This window comes from Agelaius phoeniceus, chromosome 13, assembly GCF_051311805.1.
Source record: "Agelaius phoeniceus isolate bAgePho1 chromosome 13, bAgePho1.hap1, whole genome shotgun sequence".
NCBI lineage: Eukaryota > Metazoa > Chordata > Aves > Passeriformes > Icteridae > Agelaius > Agelaius phoeniceus.
Window position 1 is genome coordinate 958,684 of NC_135277.1, and position 26,771 is coordinate 985,454.

General features: G+C 59.8%; 2 long non-coding RNA genes across 2 annotated transcripts; one reads left to right on the forward strand and one right to left on the reverse strand.

Annotated features, from left to right (window-relative positions):
* Nucleotides 1-10,567: 10,567 nt before the first annotated feature.
* LOC143695155 (uncharacterized) lies at nt 10,568-11,953 on the reverse strand. Its single transcript, XR_013184116.1, has 3 exons — nt 11,688-11,953; nt 11,261-11,400; nt 10,568-11,108 (listed from the first exon to the last, which is right to left on the reverse strand). It is a non-coding gene; the product is annotated as an uncharacterized LOC143695155 (long non-coding RNA).
* LOC143695154 (uncharacterized) lies at nt 11,470-25,547 on the forward strand. The gene is made up of 3 exons (XR_013184115.1): nt 11,470-11,544; nt 11,706-11,817; nt 24,692-25,547. It is a non-coding gene; the product is annotated as an uncharacterized LOC143695154 (long non-coding RNA).
* Nucleotides 25,548-26,771: the final 1,224 nt, after the last annotated feature.

Genomic DNA, 26,771 nt, shown 5'->3' on the forward strand with positions numbered 1-26,771 from the left:
GGATCAGTGTCCCCATCTCTGGATCAGTGTCCCCAGCCCTGGATCAGTGTCCCCAGCTCTGGATCAGTGTCCCCAGCCCTGTGCAGTGTCCCCAGCCCTGTGCAGTGTCCCCAGCTCTGGATCAGTGTCCCCAGCCCTGGATCAGTGTCCCCAACCCTGGATCAGTGTCCCCAGCCCTGTGCAGTGTCCCCAGCCCTGTGCAGTGTCCCCAGCCCTGGAGCAGTGTCCCCAGCCCTGTGCAGTGTCCCTGTGGCCTGTGCTGCTGTTTTAACCCTGCAGCTCCCAGCTCTGAGCTCTCAGCAGCCTCCATGTAGGGGCCTCCTTCCTTCCCTCCTTCCTTCCTTCCCTCCCTGCTCTCCCTTCCCTGTGATTGGAACGGGGCCTCCTGGGAGACGTGAACTCATCACAAACGGCTTCCCAGGGATGGGAGCAAATGAAATGTAACAAATCTCCATTTGCAATTTTGGGGGCACGTGACTGGAATGGGAATGGGGCTGCCTGAGCTCTGCCTCGCTGCGCTCTGAGCCCCCGTCCCTGCTGCTGCTGCTGCAATAAACCCTTTATCACCTTCATCCCTCATTCCCAGCACAGGGAAATGGCCCAGCCCGCCCAGTGAGCCCCGGGTTCTGCTTCCCACCAGGGCAGGAGGGAGGAGATTTCATCCTGGGCGTTTTGTGCCCCCTGTTCTGAGTGAGGGCTCTGGGGGGTTGTGGTTACTGTTGTGGAAAAGCTTCCCTGGGGCTGCAGAGCTGCCGTGCTTGGCCAGCCCTGGGCATGCATTGTGCCATGTGCTGCCATTCCTTGTTATTCCCTGCCATCCCTGCCATTCCTTGTTATTCCCTGCCATCCCTGCCCTTCCTGCCATGCCATCCCTGCCATGCCATCCCTGCCATGCCATCCCTGCCATGCCATTCCCTGCCATCCCTGCCATTCCTTGTTATTCCCTGCCATCCCTGCCATGCCATCCCTGCCATGCCATCCCTGCCATTCCTTGTTATTCCCTGCCATCCCTGCCATTCCTTGTTATTCCCTGCCATTCCTGCCATGCCATCCCCTGCCATTCCCTGCCATTGCCTGCCATCCCCTGCCATTCCCTGCCATCCCCTGCCATCCCTGCCATGCCATCCCTGCCATTCCTTGTTATTCCCTGCCATCCCTGCCATTCCTTGTTATTCCCTGCCATCCCTGCCATTCCTTGTTATTCCCCGCCATTCCCTGCCATCCCTGCCATTCCTTGTTATTCCCTGCCATCCCCTGCCATGCCATCCCTGCCATGCCATCCCTGCCATTCCTTGTTATTCCCTGCCATCCCTGCCATCCCTGCCATGCCATCCCTGCCATACCATTCCCTGCCATTCCTTGTTATTCCCTGCCATGCCATCCCCTGCCATTCCTGCCATCCCTGCCATTCCTTGTTATTCCCTGCCATTCCTTGTTATTCCCTGCCATGCCATTCCCTGCCATGCCATCCCCTGCCATTCCTTGTTATTCCCTGCCATCCCTGCCATGCCATCCCTGCCATGCCATTCCCTGCCATCCCTGCCATTCCCTGCCACCCCTGTCATTCCCTTCCATGCCATTCCCTGCCATTCCTTGCCATGCCATCCCTGCCATCCCTGCCATTCCCTGCCATGCCATCCCTGCCATCCCTGCCATTCCCTTCCATGCCATCCCTGCCATTCCCTTCCATGCCATCCCTGCCATGCCATCCCTGCCATTCCCTTCCATGCCTGCCATGCCATTCCCTTCCATGCTATCCCTGCCATTCCCTGCCATTCCCTGCCATGCCACGCTGTGCCAACCACTCCCAAAGTGCCCTCCTCAGTTTCAGCCCTGGCTTTGGGGCTGGTCCCTCCCACCCGTGGTGAGCCCTCAGATTTGGGGATGGGCCGTGCCAGGCCAGCTCTCCCCGTGCCCGTTAATTTGGGCAGAGGGAGCAGGGAGGGGCGGGCGGGCTGTGCTAATGAGGCACAGATGAATCTCCCTGGCTCCAGGGGTGTCCAGGGAGCTGTTTGTGCAGCACTAACAGAGCCCAGCCTAGCACAGCGAGGCACGGATGTTGTTTGTTGTTGCTAATGGACTCTGGGAGAGCTTCAGCCAGCCCTGAGAGCTCCAGGCTGGCACTGGCTGCACCCCAAACGCTGTTGGGGCTCCTGGGACGTGCCCAGCAAGGATGGGAAGGGAGCCTGGACAGGGCCTGGGGCTCTCTGCCAGGGGTTATCCCTGCTCCAGGGGGCTGTGCAGGGCAGGGATGGCAGGGATGGCAGGGATGGCATGGCAGGAATGGCAGGAATGGCAGGGAATGGCAGGGATGGCAGGGAATGGCAGGAATGGCAGGGAATGGCAGGGATGGCACGGCAGGGAATGGCAGGGATGACAGGGATGGCAGGGAATGGCAGGGATGGCAGGGATGGCAGGGAATGGCAGGAATGGCAGGGAATGGCAGGGAATGGCAGGGCAGGGAATGACAGGAATGGCAGGAATGGCAGGGATGGCAGGGATGGCAGGGAATGGCAGGGATGGCATGGCAGGGATGGCAGGGATGGCAGGGAATGACAGGGATGGCAGGGATGGCAGGGATGGCAGGGATGGCAGGGAATGGCAGGAATGGCAGGAATGGCAGGGAATGGCAGGGATGGCAGGGATGGCAGGGATGGCAGGGAATGGCAGGAATGGCAGGAATGGCAGGGAATGGCAGGGATGGCAGGGATGGCAGGGATGGCAGGGAATGGCAGGAATGGCAGGGAATGGCAGGGATGGCAGGGATGGCAGGGATGGCAGGGAATGGCAGGAATGGCAGGGAATGGCAGGGATGACAGGAATGGCAGGGAATGGTGGAGCAACCCTTCCATGCTGAGGGTGGGGAGCACAGGGGGAGCTCCTGCCATGCCCAGAGCAGGGGAGTCCTCGCTCCTGGGAAGCTCCTGCTGGGAATGGGAGTGCTGGGTCAGCCACTACCCCAAGGCAGGGATCACCACCCGGTTCAGGGTGGCCCCAGGGAAAGGCAGAGGTCAAGGGGGTGAGGTGATGGGCCCAGCATGTGACCAGTGCCAGAAACTCCCCTGAAAAACCCTCCAAGGCTCAGAAGGGATGAAATGCCAGCGCTCCAGGCAGGCTCTGGGCTCTCTGTGTGATCCAGGGGCTCTGCTGGGTCCGGGAATGTTTCCCTGGGGGATTTCAGCAGCACAACACCCACAGCACTGCCTCGAACCCCTTTTCTCTGCCAGGCCCTGCCCTGATTTGTTAAAGAAATGATGGCAAAAGCAGAAGCCACAGCAGGGGCAGCTGGTTCTGACCAGCCCCTCATCCTCCACCAGCCCGGGGGTTTTTGCTGCTTTGGGGTCCCACCTGGCCCTGCTGTGGGTCCTGCTGAGGGTGACCCCTCGATGGGGACAGAGCCAGCAGCAGCCACAGCCCTGGGTTCACACGCGAGGGCTGAGCAGAAACTGCTGAGAGGAGAGCGAGAGAAGAGCCGAGAGATGCAAACGCGGTGGAAAAAGTGACAGAGCAGAGGAGCTGGGGCAGCCCTGCCTCCTGCAGCGGGGCCCTGTGCACCCAGGGCTGTGTGTGCCGCCCTTCTCCCCCGGCCTGGCGCTGGAGCCGTTCCCAACAGCAGGGAAACAAAGGCACGGGCATGAGGATATTTGTTTTCCTCTCTCCAGAGCCAGCCTGCAGAGAGAGGCGTGGGGAGGTTGGGTTGGCAGCGCTGGAATCGCCTCCCGATGGGGATGGGCTCGGGCTGGAGGGCGGGTGTTCAGCTGAATCACGGCAAAGAACAGGAGACACCAAACACGGCCTTAAATCCAGGCTTATTCAGGAGAGATCTTTAAGCGTGTAATTATCTTTAAGCACATGCTTAGGTGCCTTCTAACCGGGGATGCTTGGCTGAATTAGGGCCCTAATTACCGGGCTGCTCCCGTGTTTACCCCAAGCGCTGCCCTGGGACAGCCCCAGCGGGGCAGCCCGGGCACCCTGGCCCCGGGGACAGCCTCGGTGTCCCCTCTGCAGCCAGCAGGTCCTGCAGTGCCCCAGAGCTCCGGAACGAGCGACACCAAAGCCCCTTGGGGTGCTGCTCCAGCGGGGATGGGCTCAGCGCTGCAGAGCCTCGCCTTCCTGTTGTGCAAAGAGCCAGCGCAGCTGTATCAGCCGCGATAAACATCTGCAAGCCCTGATAAACATCTGCAAGCCGAGCAGGGCTCCGGAGGCAGCGCTGGGGCCGGCCCGGGCAGGGCTGGGCTCCCTCCGGGGCCGCTGCTGCCCCCGGGCTGCCCCGAGGGACGCACAGGGCGGGCGGGAGAGCGCCGGGAAGGCTCTGGAGATGGGGGTGATGGGTTTGTAGCCGAGGCTTTCGTGTCACACGCACAGGAGGCCGCCCCAGACACCGCAGGAAAGCAGGAAATGAAAGCGGCTGGCGGCTCGGGTTGGTGGCTGGGGCGGGCGGCTCACAGGAGCCTGGATGGGGACACAGGGACACGGGGGACAAGCGGGGGCTGTGGGAGCCCAGAGCCAGCCCTGCCCTGGCACCCAGCTCCGCCCGGGACAGGGGTTCCCATCCTCACCGCTCTGCTCGGGCTCTGCTGCTCTGAGGTTCGGCCAAACAAGCCCGAGCCGTGTTTGGGATCCCCGCGGCCCCGGCATTGCCCGGGATTGGTGGGAAAGCGCTCCCAGAACATCGAGTGCCAGCTGTGCCCGACCCCCAGCGTGCCAGCAGCCCCGAGTGCCACCTCCAGGTGTTCCTGGACACCCCAGTGACTCTGGACAGTCTGTTCCAGTGCCCGGCCACCCTTTCCAGGAAGAAATTCCGTCTGAATTTCAGAGCAGGCTCCCTCCTGGAGCTGCTGCTTTGTGGGAGCCTCTCCCTGCTCTCCTCCCTCCTGGTGGGACACCCTGCAAAGCCCTCAGGGTGGGCACAACCCCCGGAGAGCTGCTCTGGGCAAAGTGCCCCTGCTCATGGCGACCAGGTGAACTCAAAGGTCCTTTCCAAGCTGAATCCCGGCGGGATTTGATGACTGACGAGCTGTGGGCTCTGATCTGGGTGGCTCTGTGGTTCTGTGATTCCATGATTCTGTAATCCTGTGATTCCATGTTTCCCTGACTCTGGGACTCTGTGATTGTGTGATTTCATGATTGTGCGATTCCATGATTCTGTGAATGCACGATTGTGTAATTCCATGATTCTGTGATTCCCTGATTCTGTGATTCCGTGATTCTGTGGTTCCATGACTGTGTGATTCCATGACTGTGTGATTCCCTGATTCTGTGATTCCCTGATTCTGGGACTCTGTGACTGTGTGATTCCCTGATTCTGTGATTCCCTGATTCTGTGATTCCATGATTCTGTGTGATTCCATGACTGTGTGATTCCATGACTGTGTGATTCCATGATTCTGTGTGATTCCATGACTGTGTGATTCCCTGATTCCGTGATTCCCTGATTCCCTGATTCCGTGATTCCATGATTCTGTGATTCCCTGATTCTGTGATTCCATGACTGTGCGATTCCATGACTGTGTGATTTCCTGATTCCGTGATTCCCTGATTCCGTGATTCCATGATTCTGTGATTCCCTGATTCTGTGATTCCATGACTGTGTGGTTCCATGACTGTGTGATTCCCTGATTCTGTGATTCCCTGATTTGAGATTCCCTGATTCCGTGATTCCATGATTCCGTGATTCCCTGATTCTGTGGTTCCCTGATTCTGTGGTTCCCTGATTCCCTGATTCCCTGATTCCGTGATTCCCTGATTCTGTGGTTCCCTGATTCTGTGGTTCCCGGATTCTGTGATTCCCTGATTCCCTGATTGTGTGATTCCCTGATTCCATGATTCCCTGATTCCCTGATTCCGTGGTTCCACCCACCGCGTGTCTGTGGCCATTGGTCCCTGCCGGGGGCAGCACCCCCAGCCCTGCTGCCCCGCCAGGACCCAGCCCCGCACCTCTGACCCTGCAGAAACTCCGCTGGGCTGCTCTCGCTTCCTGCAGCGCTGCTCACCTGGGTTCACAGGAGCTCTTTCCGCGTCTGACAGGTTGCAACACCCAGCCTGGAACCAGAAGGGCGCTGATTAAAGAACAAGCGCCGCGTTTAACGTGGTGTAATGATTTCCACCGAACTTAATGGCTGCGAAACAGAAACGAGTTATCTCTGGCACATCAAAGGGCTGGAAAAATGTAGTCAACGGTACCTCTGAGCTATTCTGCATATCAAGTGGCGAGATAGCATCGTGAATAATGAAGGATTTGCAGCAGCGAGGTTGCACAAACAGCAGTGAAGCAACGCTCAGCACGCACCTCCTCCCGGGCTACATCAAAAGGCCCGAGAAGGGCGATTTCCAAAGAGCTGCGCTTCCAGTGCGGGGCTGCTGGCCTGCAGAGAGAGGAGCCGGGTGTGCCGCAGCCCAGCGGCCACGGCCGGGCCTGGCACGCAAGCGCCCGAGCTGGAGGGAGCAGCCCTGGCTGGCACCGGGGCTGGCACAGCCCGGCTGAGCTCCTGGCAGGACGGAGCCTCCCTCACCTGGCACTCGCTCCATCTTCCTTCTGAGCTTCCTCCTTCGCCAGCTGTTTTTGTTCCAAATACAAAACTGCCCAGGGGCGGCTCCTTTGTCCCTTCTCTGTCACCCTGGCAGTGCCCTGGGGAGGCCGTTCCTCTCTGTGGTTTGGAGTCGCCAGGTGTTTTATATTCTCCATGAGAATGTCCCTGAAATAAATCCTGGGAGTGTTGGATTTCCCTGAGCCAGCTCTCCCTGCCCCATCCCTGGACGTGTCCAGGTCAGACCAATCTGATCTCATGGAAGGCAGGGGTGGAAGGAGAGGATTTTTCAGAGCCCTTCCAGTTCAAACCACTCTGTGATTCTGTGATTGTGTGATTCCATGATTGTGTGATTCTATGATTCTGGGACTCTGTGATTTCATGATTGTGTGATTCTGTGATTCCATATTTCCATGATTCTGGGACTCTGTGATTTCATGATTCTGTGATTCTGTGATTCCATGACTCTGTGATTCTGTGATTCCATATTTCCATGATTCTGGGACTCTGTGATTCTGTCATTTTGTGATCCCATGATTCTGTGGTTCTGTGTTTCTGTGATTCCATGATTCCATGTTTCTGTGATTCCATGTTTCTGTGGTTCTGTGATTCCATGTTTCTGTGGTTCTGTGATTCCATGATTCTGTGATTGTGTGATTCCATGTTTCCCTGATTCTGGAGCCCTGTGGTTCCCTGGGCAGGCTGTTCCCTCTGGTCCCTGTGTGCCAGTGCCACCTGGGCATTGAGAGAGCCACAGCACCCCGGGCTGCTCAAGCCCGGACAAATCCCCCGGTGCCCTGGCGGGAGGAGAGGGAGCAGATAACGCTGCTGGGAACAGCCCAGCTCCAGAGCCGACATTCCCGGGTGACGCTCTGGGAACAGCCCAGCTCCAGAGCCGACATTCCTGGATAACGCTGCTGGGCACATTCAGCTCCAAACCCGACATTCCCAGATAACCCTGCTGGGCACATTCAGCTCCAGAGCCGACATTCCCGGGTAACCCTGCTGGGCACAGCCATTCCCGGATAACGCTCAGGGCACAGCTCAGCTCCAGACCCGACATTCCTGGATAACCCTGCTGGGCACATTCAGCTCCAATCCCGACATTCCCGGGTAACCCTGTGGGCACAGCCATTCCCGGATAACCCTGCTGGGCACACTCAGCTCCAAACCCGACATTCCCGGATAACCCTGCTGGGCACACTCAGCTCCAAACCCGACATTCCCAGATAACCCTGCTGGGCACACTCAGCTCCAGACTAGACATTCCCGGATAACCCTGCTGGGCACACTCAGCTCCAAACCCGACATTCCCAGATAACCCTGCTGGGCACACTCAGCTCCAGACTCGACATTCCCAGATAACGCTCTGGGCACACTCAGCTCCAAACCCGACATTCCCGGGTAACCCTGCTGGGCACACTCAGCTCCAAACCCGACATTCCCGGGTAACCCTGCTGGGCACACTCAGCTCCAAACCCGACATTCCCGCTGCTCCCCGGCGATTACAAAGCGAAGAAAGAAACGCACTTGACTTGCAAATGGCGTTGGGCAAGAGCGAGGCTTTGCAGCGCTGGCAGCAGCCCCGGGGCTCGCTGGGCCCGGGCCCGGCTCGGCTCGGCTCGGCTCCCGACGGGGATTGCGGGAGGAACCCGGCCAGCCCCGATCGCTGGTTTCGCTCCAGAGCTGCGGCCCGGTTTGTTCATTGCTCTGGTATTTCTGGCAGTGAGCTCGCTGCAAGCCTCCCTCCCGCGCATCCTGCGGGGCTGAGCCGGCCTGGGCACGGATTCAACCGGCCCAAAACTCTGTGGAGCTGTGCCCGAGCCCTGGGGACACCAGGCCAGGCTGGCACTGAGGGGTGGCCGAGCCCTGGGGACACCGGGCCAGGCTGGCACTGAGGGGTGGCCAAGCCCTGGGGACACTGGGCCAGGCTGGCTCTGAGGGGTGGCCGAGTCCTGGGGACACCAGGCCCGGCTGGCACTGAGGGGTGGCCCAGCTCTGCAGCGAGGGGGCACAGTCCCTCCCACACACATCCCAGGGGTTTTTAAATGATTTTTGCCCAGTTTTACCCTCACCCGGTGCCTGCTTGTCTTGTACCCCAGGATGAGTTGGGAATTCTGCAGAGCCTGGGTTCGAGCAGGAAAACAAAGTCGTGCCTGGACAGGAGCTCTGTTTGTTGCCAGCCCTTGGTTGGTCTGGCCTTGCCATGGGCAGCGGGGCCGTCCTGACCCTGGGCAGCAGGAGTTCAGGGGTGGAAATGCAGATTTCAAGGGTGGAAATGCAGATTTGTGGCCTGTCCAACTGCCCAGCCCAGAATGGAGCATTAAAGGAGCTCCAGGGTCTGTTTAATCACCAGTTAGAATCGATCTGGGCACTAAGGCTGGCCCTGCCTTGTCTGCAGTGGCCTTTTCCTGCTGTCCCCGTGTCCCCAGGAGCCTGATGGAGGGACCCGATGGATGAACCAGTGCCACCAACCAGAGGAGCTGGGCAAGGATCCCAAATCCCGGCCTGTCCCGAGCCCGGGGAGGGGGAACAGCCCCGCAGTGGAGCCACCACGGCTCCCCCAGCCCGGCTCTGCCGCTCCCGGCTCGCAGAGCACAAAGGGCAGCAGAATAAGCCGGGCTTGTTTGTGCTCCCAGGCCGGCCATGAATAAAACATCTGCGCAGCACAGGCCGCCTTTGTCCGGCCGGGATTTCAATGGGCCCCGAAGAAATGGCCATTGTTCCTTCTGTCCCTGCCCGGCCAGGGGCTGCCTCCGGCCACAGACCCTCCGCAGGACCCGAGTCCCCGCAGGGAGGTGGCTCTGGGGGCCTGTCCTGCCTCTGAGCTGCTCGGAGAAAAGTCTCCCTCTCCAATGAGTCAGAACCGCTGAAACTTTGGGTGTTCCAGGGCATGGAAGGTCAGGGCAGCTCACGCAGAGCTCTGCTGCACCCCGAGCCCTCCTGGAGCTGGGATGGTTTGGGTTGGATGGGATCCAGTGCCTGGGCAGGGACACCTTGCACTGGACCAGGTGCTCCCAGCCCTGCCAGGGTGGGACATCTTCTGCTCCACCTGGGACCTGGCCAGGGCACCCCACACTGAGGCCAGCCCAGCCCTCTGCTGATCCAACGGGGAACATTCCTAAAGAAACTGGGAGAATCCCAGCAGGCCCAGGAGTGGAAGAACTGGTTGGCTCCACCATCCCAGGAATAACTGGGAGAGCTCCTTCCCCCATGGAGCCACGCTGCAGGCAACAGGGGAGCAGCGCTAACGACAACAGCGATAACGAAAACGACGATAACAATAATTAATAATAATAATAATGAACAATAATAAACCAGTTCACTGGGAGCCTAATTGAGTTATTTATCCTCTCCAGGGAATGCCAAGTGGAATTATTTATCCCCACCCTGTGACTGTCCCCACGGGAGCGTGGCCCCGTGGCCCCGAGCGTTTCCATTGTCGTGTCCCTGTGGATGTGACACCAATGCCACCCCCACAGGTGTGACACCAATGCCACCCTCATGGATGTGACACCAGAGCCACCCTCATGGATGTGACACCAGAGCCACCCCTGTGAGGATGCTCAGGATGCAGAGCAGGTGCCTTGAAATAATTCATTAGGAACAATGCAGCTTTTTCAATGCTCCCCAAAACTCCAGTTTGGATGGGTTTTCCACTTCCTGTGATTCTGTTTTCCCAGGATGAAGGCTCTCTGTGCCTGCTGGGCTCGGGGAGAAGAACAAAACCATTCTAAGGTCTGACTTTTCTGATTTTTCCTTTATTTCTTCCCCCCAAAGAAACAGCAACGATTCCAATGACTCCAAATTAGCGCTGGAATCTTCCTCCCAAACGGGCGGGTCAGACCCGGAGCCGAGGATTTCCCGGAATTCCCGGCCAGAGGTGATTTCAGCAGCTCCCATGGGGCCTTCCAGGAGTGTCCCCAGCACCGCGGGGCTCAGGCAGCGCTAATCCCAAATCCCACCATGGAGCACAGGGAGCGCATCCACTCCGCCGGGATGAGCTCTTATAGGGCTGGGGTGAGGGGGAGGAGGGTTTTTGGGAAGGAGGAGACCTCCGGGTGCCGGCTGATCCCGGGGAGGCTCTGGGAGAGCCGGGAAGCAGGGGGAGGAGGAGGAGCGGCTACGAGCCTTGATTGCTCGCTCCAGGCGTGTTGGCTCCGCATGCATAAAAACAATAATTAAACCTAAGATGTGGGAGGATTATTAAAGGTTTTATGGCATCTAATCCTTTTTGAAACCTTTCTGTAGGCTGGAATCTGAGGCTGGAGCAATAAAAATGCAAACTACACCCAGATTCATTCCGGGCACCGTCATTTTCCCTCCCCAGCCCCTGCCCTCGGTGGTTGCGGGCTGTGGGAGCCGGCAGAGGCGTCACCTCGTGCTGCTGAGAGCAGGAGGCTGCTGGATCCTGGTGGGAGCCTCGGGGCTCGCAGGGCTGGCGGTGGCACCCAGCAGGATGTGGGACCACGCGTGTAGAAATGGATCCAGGGATGTCCCAGTCCCACCGCCCAGCAGAGCCCTTCGGGTGCTCCCATCCCTCCACAAACAGAGCTGAGCGAGCCTGGTGCCCCCCGCGAGCTGGAGAGAAATAAATAAATCAATGAAAAATTAAAAATAAAGATCAGCCTTTAGTGCAATACAACGAGGCGCCTTTCGCGGTTCAAAGCAGCCGGGAGGAATTTTTTCCCCTTCTTTTTTCTTTTTTTTTTCCTTCCTTGTTTTTTTCCTACCTCCCCTCCTTCAGGATGGCTTATCTCCATGAAATTAGTAATTGGCATTTCTTTCTGAAGCCGGGGAGAGCGCCAGCAGCCAGTAACACCCACGCCACACTCCGTTCTCTGAGCGAGGCCCCGCAGCCAGAGAAGCGAGGCTAATAAAAGTAATAACAAGGAATTAAACGGGAGGGGAAGAAAAAAAAAAAAAAGAAGATTAAAAAAAAAAAAAAAAAGAGGCAGAAAGCGCTGGAATCAGATTTAACTTTCCCTTTTGCTCCCCGGCTGCTTTTTTGGGGCGGGTGAGGCCGTGTCAGGGAGGGGCGGCGGGCGGGTTTCGGGCGCCCTTTGGAGAGCAGGGCTGAGTCAGGGCGCTGGGTGCTCCCTCCCGCTCCCCAGCAGCCCTTCCTGCCCCAGCCCTGGCTGCAGACGCGGATTTACAAACCCCGTTTCATCTCCGCAGAGCCCCGAGGGCGGCAGCCGCAGCCTTCGCCACCATCGCCGCCTCCTCCTCCTCCTCCCCCGGAGCTCCCGGCTCGTCTGGCACGTCGGGGCGGCACCCGCAGCCAAAACAGGTTTGGGTTGATGGTTTCCAGCTGCTCATTAACGCTCCTTGCCTTCATTAGGGGTTTTTTTCCATGCGTGCCAGCTCATCCTGTGCGGTGCTTGGAGAGCCCAGAGCCCTTCCAGGGCCTGAAGGGGCTCCAGAAGAGGGACTGGGACAAGGGATGGAGGGACAGGACACAGGGAATGGCCTCAGATGGACACAGGGAATGTTGGGAAGGAATTCCTGGCTGGCAGGGTGGGCAGGCCCTGGCACAGGTGCCCAGAGCAGCTGGGGCTGCCCCTGGATCCCTGGAATGTCCAAGGTCAGGTTGGACGCTGGGCCTTGGAGCACCTGGGACAGTGGGAGGTGTCCCTGCCCATGGGATGCTCTCTGAGGTCCCTTCCAACCCCAACTACGCTGGGTTACCCTGAAATCGGTAATCCTGTGCTTATCCCGGGTTATCCAGGTGGGTCTGGGCACAGGAACGCCCCGGGGTGATCAGAGGGGCGGAGGGGCCGTTCCGGGCAGGGCGTGCCCGGTGCCTCACGAGGCTGCGGCCGATCCCTATGGAGAATCCCAAACTCTGGAAAACCCCCGGGGCTGGCGGGGGCCGATCCCTATGGAGAATCCCAAACTCTGGAGAACCCCCGGGGCTGGCGGGGGCCGATCCCTATGGAGAATCCCAAACTCTGGAAAACCCCGGGACTGGCAGGGGCCGATCCCTATGGAGAATCCCAAACTCTGGAAAACCCCCGGGGCTGGCGGGGGCCGATCCCTATGGAGAATCCCAGACTCTGGAAAACCCCGGGACTGGCAGGGGCCGATTCCTATGGAGAATCCCAAACTCTGGAAAACCCCCGGGGCTGGCGGGGGCCGATTCCTATGGAGAATCCCAGACTCTGGAGAACCCCCGGGACTGGCGGGACGGGCTCGGCGATCCCGCATGGGGCTGCACATCCCCGGCGCTCCCGGGATCCGCGCTGCCGGACACGGCCGCCCGTGGGGTCGGTGTGAGAGGCGTCACTGCAGCCCGGCCCGGCCTCCCGAGGCCGCTGCAATCCCGGGATCAGCCCGGCCCGCTGGGTCTGGCTCTGCTGGGTCCCCCAGCAGGGACACTGGGGCAGAAGGGGGTGGAGAAGGGGCTGGGGGGCTCCGGGGCCGGTCCCGACCCTTCACGGGCTCCTGCTCTGCCCCCCGGGATGGATGGGTGATTCACGCTGCGCCCCGCACAGCTCCCGGGGCGGGGCCAGTCCGGGAGAAACAGGAATTCCAGTGGGATGGAGTGCACTGTGATTTCCAGCAACTCCCAGTACTGGGGCCCCAGCAACTCCCAGTAACTCCCAGCAACTCCCAGTAAGCGCTGCTGCCGCTGCAGGGATGGAGGAGGCTGAGCCCTGGGGAGCAACCGGAGATGCCCCGTGCCCTGACCCCATAGTGACGTCCCTTTCCCGTCCCTTTCCCGTCCCTTTCCCGTCCCTTTCCCAGCCACAGAGCAGAGCAGGAGCATCCATGAGCATCCCTCAGGAACTCGGGGATAGCGTGGCTGAGTCCCAGCTCATGAGCAGAGGCTGTTCCTGGGATTCTCTGAATCAGGGAGTGGTCTGGGTAGAGCCCAGGCCAAAATCCCTCTGGATTTGGGCACGGGCTCAGCACCATCCCAGCTCCCTCCCCCTCCATCCCCAGCTCCCCCAGCAGTCAGGCCCCAGTGAACTGCTGTAATTTCTATATTTTTATCTTTCCTTTCCCAGCAAAGCCCAGAAATTGCCATGGATAGATCGGGGGCCCGGCAGTTTGGACAGGTCCCATTTGCTGAGCTCCTCCTGCCCGGTGTCCCTGGCTGGAGCTTCCATCATCCCATTACACGGCTGCCAGCAGAAGGGAGGAACAAATTACCCCATAAATCAGCTCCTGCCAGGGCAGGGATAGAGCCATTAGGGAGAGGGATGGCACAGAGGGGGATGGAGGCGGGATGGGAAGGCTGGAGAGGGCTGGGATGCGCCCAGAGTGTGCGCTGGGCTGGGAGAGTGCAGGGATTGGGCTGGGATAGGACATGGATTGGGCTGGTTTAGCCCAGGGATTGGGCTGGGATTGCCTGTAAGCTGTGCTTGGACATTCCTTGGGTTGGGCCTGGACACTCCACAGATTGGGCTGGGATAGTGCATGGATTGGCCTGGGATAGTGCATGGATTGGCCTGGGATAGTGCATGGATTTGGCCTTGATGTTCCTTGGACTGTGCCTGGACATTCCATGGGCTCTCCCTGGACGTTCCATGGATGGTACCTGGATGTTCCTTGGATTGTGCCTGGATGTTCCATGGGCTGTGCCTGGACACTCCATGGGCCATGCCTGGATATTCCATGGGCCAAGTTTTCCTGGACGTTCCTTGGGCTGTGCCTGGATGCTCCATGGGCTGTGCCTGGACACTCCATGGCTTTGCCTGGACATTCCATGGGCCAAGTTTTCCTGGACGCTCCATGGGCTGTACCTGCACATTCCATGGATTGTGCCTGGACGTTCCTTGGGTTGTGCCTGGACACTCCATGGGCTGTGCCTGGACACTCCATGGGCTGTGCCTGGACATTCCATGGGCTTTGCCTGGACATTCCATGGCTTTGTCTGGACATTCCATGGGCCAAGTTTTCCTGGACGCTCCATGGGCTGTACCTGCACATTCCATGTGTTCTGCACCATCTCCATGGCACTGATACCACCAGAGGCCCCATGGAGCAATCCCTGGGCACTGGGGTGGGAGGAGGGTGATGGGGTTGGGGTTCATCCTCCTCTCCCTTTCCCTGAACCCTCCCCTGGAGCTCTCCTGGCTTCCCCGAGGAATTCCGAGGGCTCAGGGCTGATCCTGCTCCAAACCCTCAGCTCCTTGCGGCCGTCCCTGCCCGGCCCTGATCTCATTGTGGGATCCTAATTAGCGACTACAATGCCATAATTACGCACCACTTAACTCCTTGGCTTTAATATCTGCGGGAGGGAGGCAGCAGGAGAGGCAGGAGCAGCTCCCGGTGCTGGGTGAGGGGGATTGGAGGGATTGGAGAGGGAGGAAGGCTTTCCCAAGGGCCGTCATCCTCACATGTGGCTTCTCCTGCCCTCTCCCGGAGCCCTCCCCATTGTTCCAGCCCCGGCCCGGGGCGATGGGCAGGGGAACAAAGGAGGGCTGCAGGAAGGAAACGCTTCCCAGCCTTCTGAAGGCTCCTCTCAGCTGCAGAAAGGCTTTTGATTTTTATCACTTTTGTCCTTTGAAATAACCTCCCCTTCACCTCCTCGCTGTTTCCCTTGCTGGGACGGGGAGATGGGGCTGGGAGTGCTGGGAATCCTGGGCTCCAGGGGGCTGCTGGAAAAGCCTTGGGTCTCTTTTTGGCATCCCCAGCCTTGTGGCCCATCCGTGTCCCCACCTACAGCAGCAGCAGCCGAACATCCTGAGGACCTGCAGGGCTGGGGCCATTCCAGGAGAGCCCCCTGCCCTTCCCAGCCTCTGGAACAACCCAGACTGGGGGGTTCCCAATCGGAGTCCGCCCCAGGCCTCACTTCACTCACGGAGAGCTGCCCTGCCACTCGTTATTCTGGATGAATTAAATTGTTTGTAATTGATAAATTATGCACGAGCGCCTGCCAATTCCGAGCTGCAGAGCTGATATCAACCCACCCAGGGGGACTGGCTCTCATTTTATCTGAGCCCTGCATTGTGCTGGGCCTGCCTGATGTGTGTTGTATTGATTTAACAAGGCTCCTGGGAATTGGGCTGATTTGCTAATTTTATCCCTGGGTGAGATGAATCAGATTTCCACACAATGGGGGCATTGTGTGCCGGGGGCAGCGGTGACCCTGGCCTGGGAGGGGGCTGTGGTCACCAAGGGGACCTGAGGGGTCATCCCAGCCCCTTTCCCAAGGCTCAGCCCCTCCCTGGTGCCCCCTGAGCCGCTGTCCCCGCTCTGGACTCGTGGCACTGCCTGCAGATGCTCCCAGGGCTTTTCCTGCCCACGTCCCCCAGCCCACCCCCAGCAGGAAATGGGAGGTTTGGCCTCAAAATAGACTCAGAGAATCCTGGAATGGTTCCTGCCATGGCAGGGACGCCTCCCACTGCCCCAGGCTGCTCCAGCCTGGCCTTGGATGCTCCCAGGGGCAGCCACAGCTGCTCTGGGCAGCCTCAGCGCCTCACCTCCCTCACAGGGAGGAATTTCTTGCCCAAATCCCACCAAAATCCACCTTCCTGTGGTTTGAGCAGGCCTGGTTTGTACCAGGGAGCCCTGCTGGAGCTGCCAGGATGGCACTGGCTGGAGCAGCAATGTCAGGATGGAAAGGAAGCTCAGGAGAGCATTTAAAAAGCTGTGTTCTTTCCATGCTTGTCCAATCCCACATGGAAATAGTCCAGAGAGGGTACAATGGAACCACCTGAGCTGTGGGTCTGGTTCATCTTTGCAATCTGTCCCAGAAATTCTCATTTTGGTGAATCCAGGGGTGTTCCCAAGTCCCATCTCCCACTGGGGAGAATTTCCAAAAGCAGCAGCTGGTGCTGGGCACAGCTGTGCCCTGCCAGAAACTCCCTGCCCCGCCCTTTCCCCCCTCACTTATCAGATAACCGGGACAATTAGGAGCTCATGACCATAAATAATGCAGATTATGCAAGGAAAAGCAGCGGTTGGGATCACACATCCCCATGTGCTGCATCCAAGAGGCTGGGAGAGACCTTTGGCTCCTGGAAGAGGCTCAAACCCATGGCTCTGGGGGCTGGAGCACCAGCTGGGGCTTTGCTTTATCCCTGGTTTCCTGCCGTGGTTGTGGTTGGATCTCTCCAGGGCGGGATTTTTGTGGAGATTTACCAGAACCGGTGGAAAACCCCGGGATTTCTGGGTGTGGGGCTTCCATCTGTGCTGGGCCTGGCATCCCCCTGGGTGTGGGGACATTCCCCTGGATGTGGGACCATTCCCAGCCATTCCCCTGGATGTGGGACCATTCCCAGCCATTCCCTTGGGTATGGGACCATTCCCAGCCATTCCCCTGGGTGTGGGACCATTCCCAGCCATTCCCCTGGATGTGGGACCATTCCCCTGGATGTGGGACCATTCCCAGCCATCCCTGTGGATGTGGGACCATTCCCAGCCACCCCCTGGATATGGGACCATTCCCAACCATCCCCCTGGGTGTGGGACCATTCCCAGCCATTTCCCTGGATGTGGGACCATTCCCAAACATCCTCCTGGATGTGGGACCATTCCCCTGGGTGTGGGACCATTCCCAGCCATTTCCCTGGGTGTGGGACCATTCCCAGCCATTCCCCTGGATGTGGGACCATTCCCAACCATTCCCCTGGATGTGGGACCATTCCCAGTCATTCCCCTTGGATGTGGGACCATTCCCAGCCATTCCCCCTGGGTGTGGGACCATTCCCAAACATCCCCCTGGATGTGGGACCATTCCCAGCCATCCCTCTGGGTGTGGGACCATTCCCAGCCATTCCCCTTGGATGTGGGACCATCCCCCTGGATGTGGAACCATTCTCAGCCATCCCCCTGGATGTGGGACCATTCCCAGACACCCCCTGGATGCAGCCTGGAAGCTCTCAGGAATTCCTGGCTGGGAGCTGCCATCCCAGAGGAGCACTGGGAATCAGAGCCCTGCACTGCTCTGGGTTGGAGGGGACATTTTGGGGGCACAGGCAGGGACACCTTCCACTCGCCCAGGTTGCTCCAAGCTCTGTCCAGCCTGGCCTGGAGCATTTCCAGGCATGTGGCACCTGCCAGTGGAGGAGTGCCCAGAATTCCCAGTCGGGAGCACCAGGAGGGAAGAGCCTGGCATGGGGAGCAGGAGGCAGCTGACCCAAGGGCCAGCAGGGCTCTGCTCCCTCCCACTGCCACCTCTGGGAGTGGTGACACTGCAGGACAGCCCTGCAGGGAGGGGAGAGCCCGGCAGATTTTTCTGGATGAGATGCTAAACGCAGAGGAGCCAGCCAGCCCATTGCCATGCAGGAATTCTGCATAACTTGTCTGTGCATATGTTCCAGCGGCCCCCAGGCAGCCAAAAGAAAATTAAAATTAATATATATATATTTTCTTCTAGCTCCTGTTTGAAATGAATGCGCCTGCTTTGCTTACAGCCCTTCCCCCTCCTGCCCTGCAGACCTTCAGGGCTTGGAGCTGGCCCGGTGCTCACTGTGGATTTCCAGAATATGGGAATATGCTAAGGCCAAATGCATATTTGGGAGCTGATTTGGCTGCTGGGAAAGGGGTTGGCAGTGGGAGGAAAACGGGTTTGATGCCTGGGTGGGGAAGTCTCTGCTGGAGCTCCGGTTGGAGCCTCGGGAGGGTTCAATTCACACGGAATTCTGGCTCCCCTTCCCCATGGGAATGTCTGCTGAGGGTCTGGTGCCAGGGATCTGGAGAGGGCACAGAGCTCCCCGTGCCCTGGGAGCCCCAGAATTGTGCTGGGATCCCCTCTCACCCAGTTCTGGATCCCTTTCTCCCCCCAGTTCTGGATCCCTTCTCCTCCTATTCCTGGGTCCCCTCTCCCCCAGTTCCGGATCCCATCTCCCCCAGTTTTGGGTCCCCTTCTTCCCCCAGTTCCGGGGCCCCCCTCTCCCAGTTCTAGATCTCCTCTCCCCCATTCCTGGCGCCCTTCTCCCCCCAGTTTTGGATCCCTTCTCCCTCCAGTTCCAGATCCCATCTCCCCCAGTTCTGGATCCCTTCTCCCCCAGTTTTGGGTCCCTTCTCTTCCCGTTCTGGATCCCTTCTCCCCCGGTTCTGGATCCCCTCTCCCCCTATTCCTGGGGCCCCTCTCCCCCCAGTTTTGGATCCCTTTTCCCCCCTAATTCTGGATCTCTCCCCCAGTTCTGGGTCCCTTCTACCCCAGTTTTGGGTCCCTTCTCCCCCAGTTTTGGGCCCCTCTCCCCCAGTTTTGGGTCCCTTCTCCCCATCCCTCCCAGACCAGGGATGCACCAGGGAATCTCTTCCCTCTCCCCAGTCCATCCCTGCAATTCCTGCCACGGAGCTCACTGGGAAAACAAAAGTGCTTTTCCCACTCGCTGGCTGCCCTTTTATTTTTGGAAGCCACACATGCAATCAGAGGCACATGGCCTCAGCAATTAGGGAGAAAAGCACTTTTCTTCTGCAGGCCCAATTACCCATCCTCTAATTGACATAATTATTATCTTGCGCTTTTCTAATAATATTTATTGAACGCCACAAATCCTCGTTGGCAGCGGAGCTCGGCAATTTTCCCTGCTCGCAGGGGCCGTGCTGGAAGGAGGGATCAATAGGGTAAGAAACAGGGAGGGAATTCCTCAGGCCCTGGCACGGGTTTTCCATGGAATTGGCCGCCCCTGGATCCCAGGGATGCCCAAGGGGGGTTGGATGGGGCTGAAGGACCCTGGCACGGGGAAGGTGTCCCTGCCACGGCAGGGGTGGGACTGGACGGGCTTTGGGCTCCTTTCCGACCCGGCCATTCCCTGATTCCTTGGATGCTCCCGCTGATTGCCAGCAGGGCCAGCCAGGGTGGCCGCCACCGTCACCCGCGGTCCCCTGGCGCTCCCCTGGGGCTTTTGCTTTGTCTCGGCGGTGAATGAAAGAATAAAAGTGGCTGTGATCCCGGCGGGAGGAAGCTCGGGGGGAAGGGAGCGCTGATTGATTCGCTCCTTGCCGGGTGCCGCTGGGGCTGTTTGGGTGGATCTGTCTGCTCCGGGCCCTCTGGAGCCGCCTGACGGGCCCTGGAGCTCAGCACGGGCTCCACGGAGCTCGGCCTGGATCCTGCTGGGAGCCCGGAGTGGGGAACTGTGCCAGGGATGGGTTTGGGGGGGCTCTACTGACCCCCGGGCCCCGCTCTGGTTTTCCTCACGGGATGGAGGAGCTGGGAGTGTGGGACAATGCCAGGGCTGGGGACCCTGCCCTTGGGCTGCCAGCTCCCCCCGGGCAGGGGGCGATGGAAGTGCCATGGATCCGGGGTGTCCCAGACCTCCGGGGTGTGTATCCAGGGTGTCCCAGACCTCCAGGGTGTGGATCCGGGGTGTCCCAGACCTCCGGGATGTGTATCCAGGGTGTCCCAGACCTCCGGGATATGGATCCGGGGTGTCCCAGACCTCCGGGATGTGTATCCAGGGTGTCCCAGACCTCCAGGGTGTGGATCCAGGGTGTCCCAGACCTCCAGGGTGTGGATCCGGGGTGTCCCAGACCTCCAGGGTGTGGATCCGGGGTGTCCAGGACCTGCGGGATGTGGATCTGGGGTGTCCCAGATCTCCAGGGCACCCCGATATCCTCCCTGGGAGCTCCAGGGCACCCTGATCCCCCTCAGGCTGCCTGGCTGAGCTGCCCCCGGGCTCAGGGTGCCCCGGATCTTGGGGACACCTCCCAAAACCCCTCCAGGAGCTCCCTATCCCGGCTGCCTTCCCGCATCCCAGGGGCACGGCAAGGTTGGCGTCCTGAGCTGGGGGCGAGGCCCAGCCCGTCCCGGAGGCTGCAGGGGTGGCACTGAGGGCACAGCGTGCCCGGGGCTGCCCAACCCCGGCACCGCCCTCCCTGCCCGCAGCCATCCCCGGGAGCGGCCCCCGGGATGTGCCTGGATCATGGGATGTGCCTGGATCATGGGATGTGCCTGGCCCCTGGGACGTGCCTGGATTCTGGGACGTGCCCGGATCCTGGGATGTGCCCGGATCCTGGGATGTGCCCGGATCATGGGATGTGCCCGGATCCTGGGATGTGCCTGGATCCTGGGATGTGCCTGGATCCTGAGATGTGCCTGGATCCTGGGATGTGCCCGGCCCCTGGGATGTGCCTGGCTCAGGATGTGCCCATCTCCCAGGATGTTCCCTGGCTCCCAGGATATGCCCAATTGCCGGGATGTGCCTGGATCCAGGGATGTGCCCGGTTCCCAGGATACACCCAGCTCCCAGGATGTGCCTGATTCTTGGGATGTTCCCCAATTCCCGGGATGTGCCCAGTTCCCTGTCTGTGCTCAGCTCCCTGGCTGTGCCCGGTTCCCTGGATGTGCCCAGCCCCTGGGATGTGCCCGGCCCCTGGGATGTGCCCGGCTCCCTGGCTGTGCCCAGCCCCTGGGATGTGCCCGGCTCCCATCCCCTCCCCGCTCCTCTCCCTGAACCCGTCTGCCGCCGAGCCCATCTGTTTGCCTGGAGAAGGCGAGGTTTATTTTCTTCCCCCTGAACTATAAATAGACATTTCAGCACCGCTCCTGCTGCCAGCTCTCCGTCTGCACATCCCCATTTCCATAATTACCGCCGCGAATCCCTAATCCCGGCAGGAGCTCGCGCAGGTTCGAGCAGCGGAGCCGGCTCCTAAACGGGTGTAATTTGGGTCTTTAGTGAAGTGACAAATCTGCAGGCGAATCGCAGCGGCGAGCCGGGAACCTCCCGGAATTCTCACCGCTGATTGCTCCGGAGCGCGGCGGTGACAAGCGAGGTGGGAACGATGAATTATCCGAGCCACGAATCCCAGGGGAGGGGCTGGATCTGCTGCCGGGAGAGCCGGGCATCAATCTTTCATCTTGCCTGGTTTGTTTGCAAATGGCCCTGAAGGACGGCGCTGGAGCCGCGCCAGGACTGGCACTGGGGTTTTTCCGGCGCCTTTCCCAGCTGCCGGCTCTGACAACTTCCCGGGGAGCTGCTTTGGAGCGTGGCACATCCTGGAGGTGATGCCCGACCCTCTGGTGTCCCCAGGATGTGCCACGGCGGGCTTGGCACGGCTCGGCCCTGTCCCCGTGTCACCTTCCCTGGGCCGGAGCCGCCAGCGCGGCAGCGAAGGCACAGAGAGCCACACCTGTGCCATGGGATCCATGGAATGGCACAGAGAGGCACACCTGTGCCATGGGATCCATGGAATCAGCTCTGGATCCATGGAATGGCACAGAGAGCCACACCTGTGCCATGGGATCCATGGAATCAGCTCTGGATCCATGGGATGGCACAGAGAGCCATGGCTGCCATGGGATCCATGGGATGGCACAGAGAGCCACACCTGTGCCATGGGATCCATGGAATCAGCCCTGGATCCATGGGATGGCACAGAGAGCCACGGCTGCCATGGGATCCATGGGATGGCACAGAGAGCCACACCTGCCCCATATGGGATCCATGGAATCAGCCCTGGATCCATGGGATGGCACAGAGAGCCACACCTGCCCCATATGGGATCCATGGAATGGCACAGAGAGCCACACCTGCCATGGGATCCATGGAATCAGCCCTGGATCCATGGGATGGCACAGAGAGCCACACCTGTGCCCAGCCATGGGATCCATGGAATTGCCAGGGCTGGAAAAGCCTTCTGAACATCCCTGAGCTCTGCACCGCCGTGGTCACCCTAAACCGTGTCCCACAGTGCCACATCCCCACGCTCATTCCAAGAGAGCCACATCCCCTTTTCCCAGGGATGGGATGCACTGGTGGCTGGCAGGGTGGAATGGCCCCCGTGATGCCCCCAGGGCAGGAGCTCCTGAGCGCTCCTGTGACACCCTCCGTGGGGACAAGCAGGGACAGGAGCCCCTGAGTGCTCCTGTCACACCCTCCATGGGGACAAGCAGGGACAGGAGCCCCTGAGTGCTCCTGTCACACCCTCCGTGGGGACAAGCAGGGACAGGAGCCCCTGAGTGCTCCTGTCACACCCTCCATGGGGACAAACAGGGACAGGAGCTCCTGAATGCTCCTGTGATGCCCTCCATGGGGACAGGAGCTCCTGAGTGCTCCTGTCACACCCTCCATGGGGACAAGCAGGGACAGGAGCTCCTGAGTGCTCCTTGGAGCCACACGAGCCCTCGGCTCCGGCATTTCCAGGCCTCACAGCCTCATCCCACTGAAGTGCAGCTGCACCCCAGTGGATCCGTGCCTGGTGATGGGGATGGGGCAGGGGGAGTGCAGAGCGTGTGAGGGGGCTGGGCTGGGCTTGCTTTGTTTTCCTGGGGAGGAAAGACAGGAGGGAGCCCTCAAAACCCCGCTGGGGCTGCTCCCTGGGGCTGCTCCCGCTCCCAGCATCCCTCCCATCCCTCCCGTGTGCCAGCTGTGCTGCCTGTGATCCCCCTGCCATGCAGGAGCAGCAGGAGCCTTATCTCCCGTCCCCAGCACCCCAAATCCCGAGGGGATGGAGCTGGAGCCGCGTTTGCCACATGTTTGGTTGGGATGCCTGGGAGAAACCTGCTCAAATCTTCATCACTTTGATTCCCAACAAAGGGAAGGAGCTGGCTGAGCTAAATGCCTTCCCTCTGATGTGCTGTTTAGTTATTTTGCTTTCAAGAAAAATAAATCCCCCCTCGGCGTGTTTGCAGAGCTGATTTGGTGCCGCAAACGCCGCAATCGGAGGGCAAGGCACGGGCAGGAAAACGGGGATGGCAGCCTTGGAGGGGCTGGAATGGCCCTGCCTGGGGCAGGGGGGCTGGAATGGGGCAGGGGGGGCTGGAATGGCCCTGCCTGGGGCAGGAGGGGCTGGAATGGCCCTGCCTGGGGCATGGGGGGCTGGAATGGGGCAGGGGGGCCTGGAATGGCCCTGCCTGGGGCAGGAGGGGCTGGAATGGGGCAGGGGGGGCTGGAATGGGGCAGGGGGGGCTGGAATGGCCCTGCCTGGGGCAGGGGGGGTCCTGGGGCCGCCCTTGGGGAGGGAAACCCCAGCTGGGCTTGGAGACCCCTCCCAGCCCCTCTCCCTGCCCTTCTGGGGGATTCCTGAACCGTGACCCCGGGCAATTCCCCATTTCCACCCTGCACCAGCTCCTGTGCCACTGCTCGGGGTGTGGGGCTGGGCTGGGGGACCCCTGTGCCCCCCTGTGTCCCCCTGTGTCCCCCTGTGTCCCCCTGTGTCCCCCTGTGCCCCCCTGTGCCCCCCTGTGCCCCCCTGTGTCCCCCTGTGCCCCCGGTGTCCCCCGGTGTCCCCAGTGTCCCCCAGGCCCCCCTGCAGCCCTCTGCCTGCCCGAGGTTCCCCATTTGCATTGGTTTGCATCCGCCCTTGGCTGCATTTGGGTTTTGTTTGCATCCGTCCCCAGCTCCCCCCGGGTGTGGCTGCCCCTGCCCGTGCAGATGTGCCAGATGTGCCAGATGTGCCAGATGTTGGTCCCCAGCGTGGCACGGGGGCTGTGACAGCCACAGCGAGGGCCAGGGTGTGCAGAGCCCAGGGGGAAGGGTCAGGAAGCTCCAGTGGGGAGGAGGAGGAGGAGGAGGAGGGAAATGAGGCTGCTGCTCACTCCTCCCTGGCAGGGATGGATGCTCCTGGCCCCAGCCAGGGAATTCCAGGGAATTGCTTCTCCTTGCCCCAAATCCCCAAACTTCTACAGAGCTGGGGGTGTTCACCAGGGTCCAGGGAGAGCCCAGAGCCCTCGCAGGGCCTGAGGGGGCTCCAGGAGAGCTGGAGAGGGGCTGGGGACAAGGGAGGCAGGGACAGGACACAGGGAATGGCCTCAGACAGACACAGGGAATGTTGGAAAGGAATTCCTGGCTGGGAGGGTGGGCAGGCCTGGCACAGGGTGCCCAGAGCAGCTGGGGCTGCCCCTGGATCCCTGGCAGTGCCCAAGGCCGGGCTGGACACTGGGGCTGGAAGCAGGGATGGAGCTGGGATGGGGCAGGGATGGAGCAGGGATGGAGCAGGGATGGAGCAGGGATGGGGCAGGGATGGAGCTGGGATGGGGCAGGGATGGAGCAGGGATGGAGCAGGGATGGGGCAGGGATGGGGCAGGGATGGAGCAGGGATGGAGCAGGGATGGGGCAGGGATGGGGCAGGGATGGAGCAGGGATGGGGCAGGGATGGAGCTGGGATGGGGCAGGGATGGAGCAGGGATGGGGCAGGGATGGAGCAGACATGGAGCAGGGATGGGGCAGGGATGGAGCAGACATGGAGCAGGGGTGGAGCAGAGACAGAACAGCGATGACAATCACAGAGCTCTCCAGGGTTTGAGGGTTGTTTTTCTTCCCCAGGGCTCCCGTGGCTGCGCCGGCGGCTCTGACAGCGAAATCTCCTGCCTGGTGTCATCATCATGGAAAGAAGCTGTAAATCTTCCCTCGGCGCTCTGCAGCTCCGGGACGCCTCGGGAGCAGCCGGGGTTGGGAAATGGGGTGGGGAGCACCGGGATCGACACCGGGAACACCGCAAGGGTTCATTTAGGGAAGGAGCTGCCTGGGCCGGGGCTGCCGACCCCACAGCGTCACCTTTTGTGTTTCTCTGTTTTTCTCCCTCGGTTCCGAGGCGGAGCCGCGGGAGGAAGGCGATGCTGCTGCCCAGCAAAAGTCGCTGTTTGGGTATTTTCAGCACGGCTCTGCTGACCCGCAGACACCTTTGTTGGCCGCAGCTCCCAGACCTGTCATCTTCCCACCTGCTCCCGTTTAATCCTGCTCGGGGCGGGCGGGGGGAGCGTTCCGAGCCACCCCTGGCTCTCCTCCGCCAGCCCTTTAATCTCGGCGAGGAGGGGAATGTTCCTCTGCCTCTGACATCCCTGCCTCTCCTGTGAAATGCAAATTAATTAGATTCTAATTACTGGCGCTGTTTCCCTCTCGTGTTAGGTTTAGTGGAACATCTTTGTTGGCAGCTGCGCCCCGAAGGTGCCGGGCCCGTTAAAGCCGAGCCCGTTCGGCGGGAGGCAGAGGCGGAGCCGAGCGCTGCCCCCGCCGGCCTGGTCAGGGCTCCCAGGCAGCACGGCCGGGAAAACTGCCCGCGTGTATCGCTCCCTATCCCTCCTGGGTGTGGGGAAACAATGGGGAAACGCTGGGGAAACACTGAGGAAACATTGAGGAAACATTGAGGGAACACTGAGGGAACACTGAGGAAACACTGAGGAAACATTGAGGAAACATTGAGGAAACATTGAGGGACCACCGAGGAAGCATTGAGGAAGCATTGAGGAAACACTGAGGAAACACTGAGGAAACATTGAGGAAACATTGAGGGAACACTGAGGGAACATTGAGGAAACATTGAGGAAACACTGAGGAAACATTGAGGAAACATTGAGGAAACATTGAGGAAGCATTGAGGAAACGCTGAGGAAACATTGAGGAAACATTGAGGAAGCACTGAGGAAACATTGAGGAAACACTGAGGGAACACTGAGGAAACGCTGAGGAAACACTGAGGAAACGCTGAGGAAGCACTGAGGAAACATTGAGGAAGCATTGAGGAAACATTGAGGAAACAAAGAGGAAACACTGAGGGGAGGAAGCATTGAGGAAACACTGAGGGAACACTGAGGAAACAAAGAGGAAGCACTGAGGAAACGCTGAGGAAACACTGAGGAAACGCTGAGGAAACACTGAGGGAACACTAAGGAAATACTGAGGAAACACTGAGGAAGCATTGAGGAAACACTGAGGAAACACTGAGGTAACACTGAGGGGAGGAAGCATTGAGGAAACACTGAGGAAACATTGAGGAAGCACTGAGGAAAGACTAAGGAAGCATTAAGAAAACACTGAGGAAGCACTGAGGAAACACAGAGGAAGCATTGAGGAAGCACTGAGGAATCATTGAGGAAACATTGAGGAAACACAGAGGAAGCACTGAGGAAGCACTGAGGAAATGCTGAGGAAACACTGAGGAAGCACTGAGGAAACACAGAGGAAGCATTGAGGAAGCATTGAGGAAGCATTGAGGAATCATTGAGGAAACACTGAGGAAGCACTGAGGAAACACTGAGGAAGCACTGAGGAAACACTGAGGAAGCACTGAGGAAGCATTGAGGAAACACTGAGGAAGCATTGAGGAAGCACTGAGGAAACACAGAGGAAGCACTGAGGGGCCCCAGCGGCGCTGCTGGGCTTTGCTCCACGCGGGGTCTGGGGGGCCCATGGGGTCCTGGGCATGGGAAAAGCCTCTGGGACCCCAAAGTGGGACAGGGGACCCCTGACAGGGACCTGAGACCCCAGTCCAGGACCTGGAATCCCTGACAGGGACCCCTATTCAGGACCTGGGACCCTGCCTTGGATCTGGGATTCCTGTCCAGAGCCTGGGATTCCTGTCCAGGACATGGAATCTCCACCTGGGATCCTGCTCAGGACCTGCCAC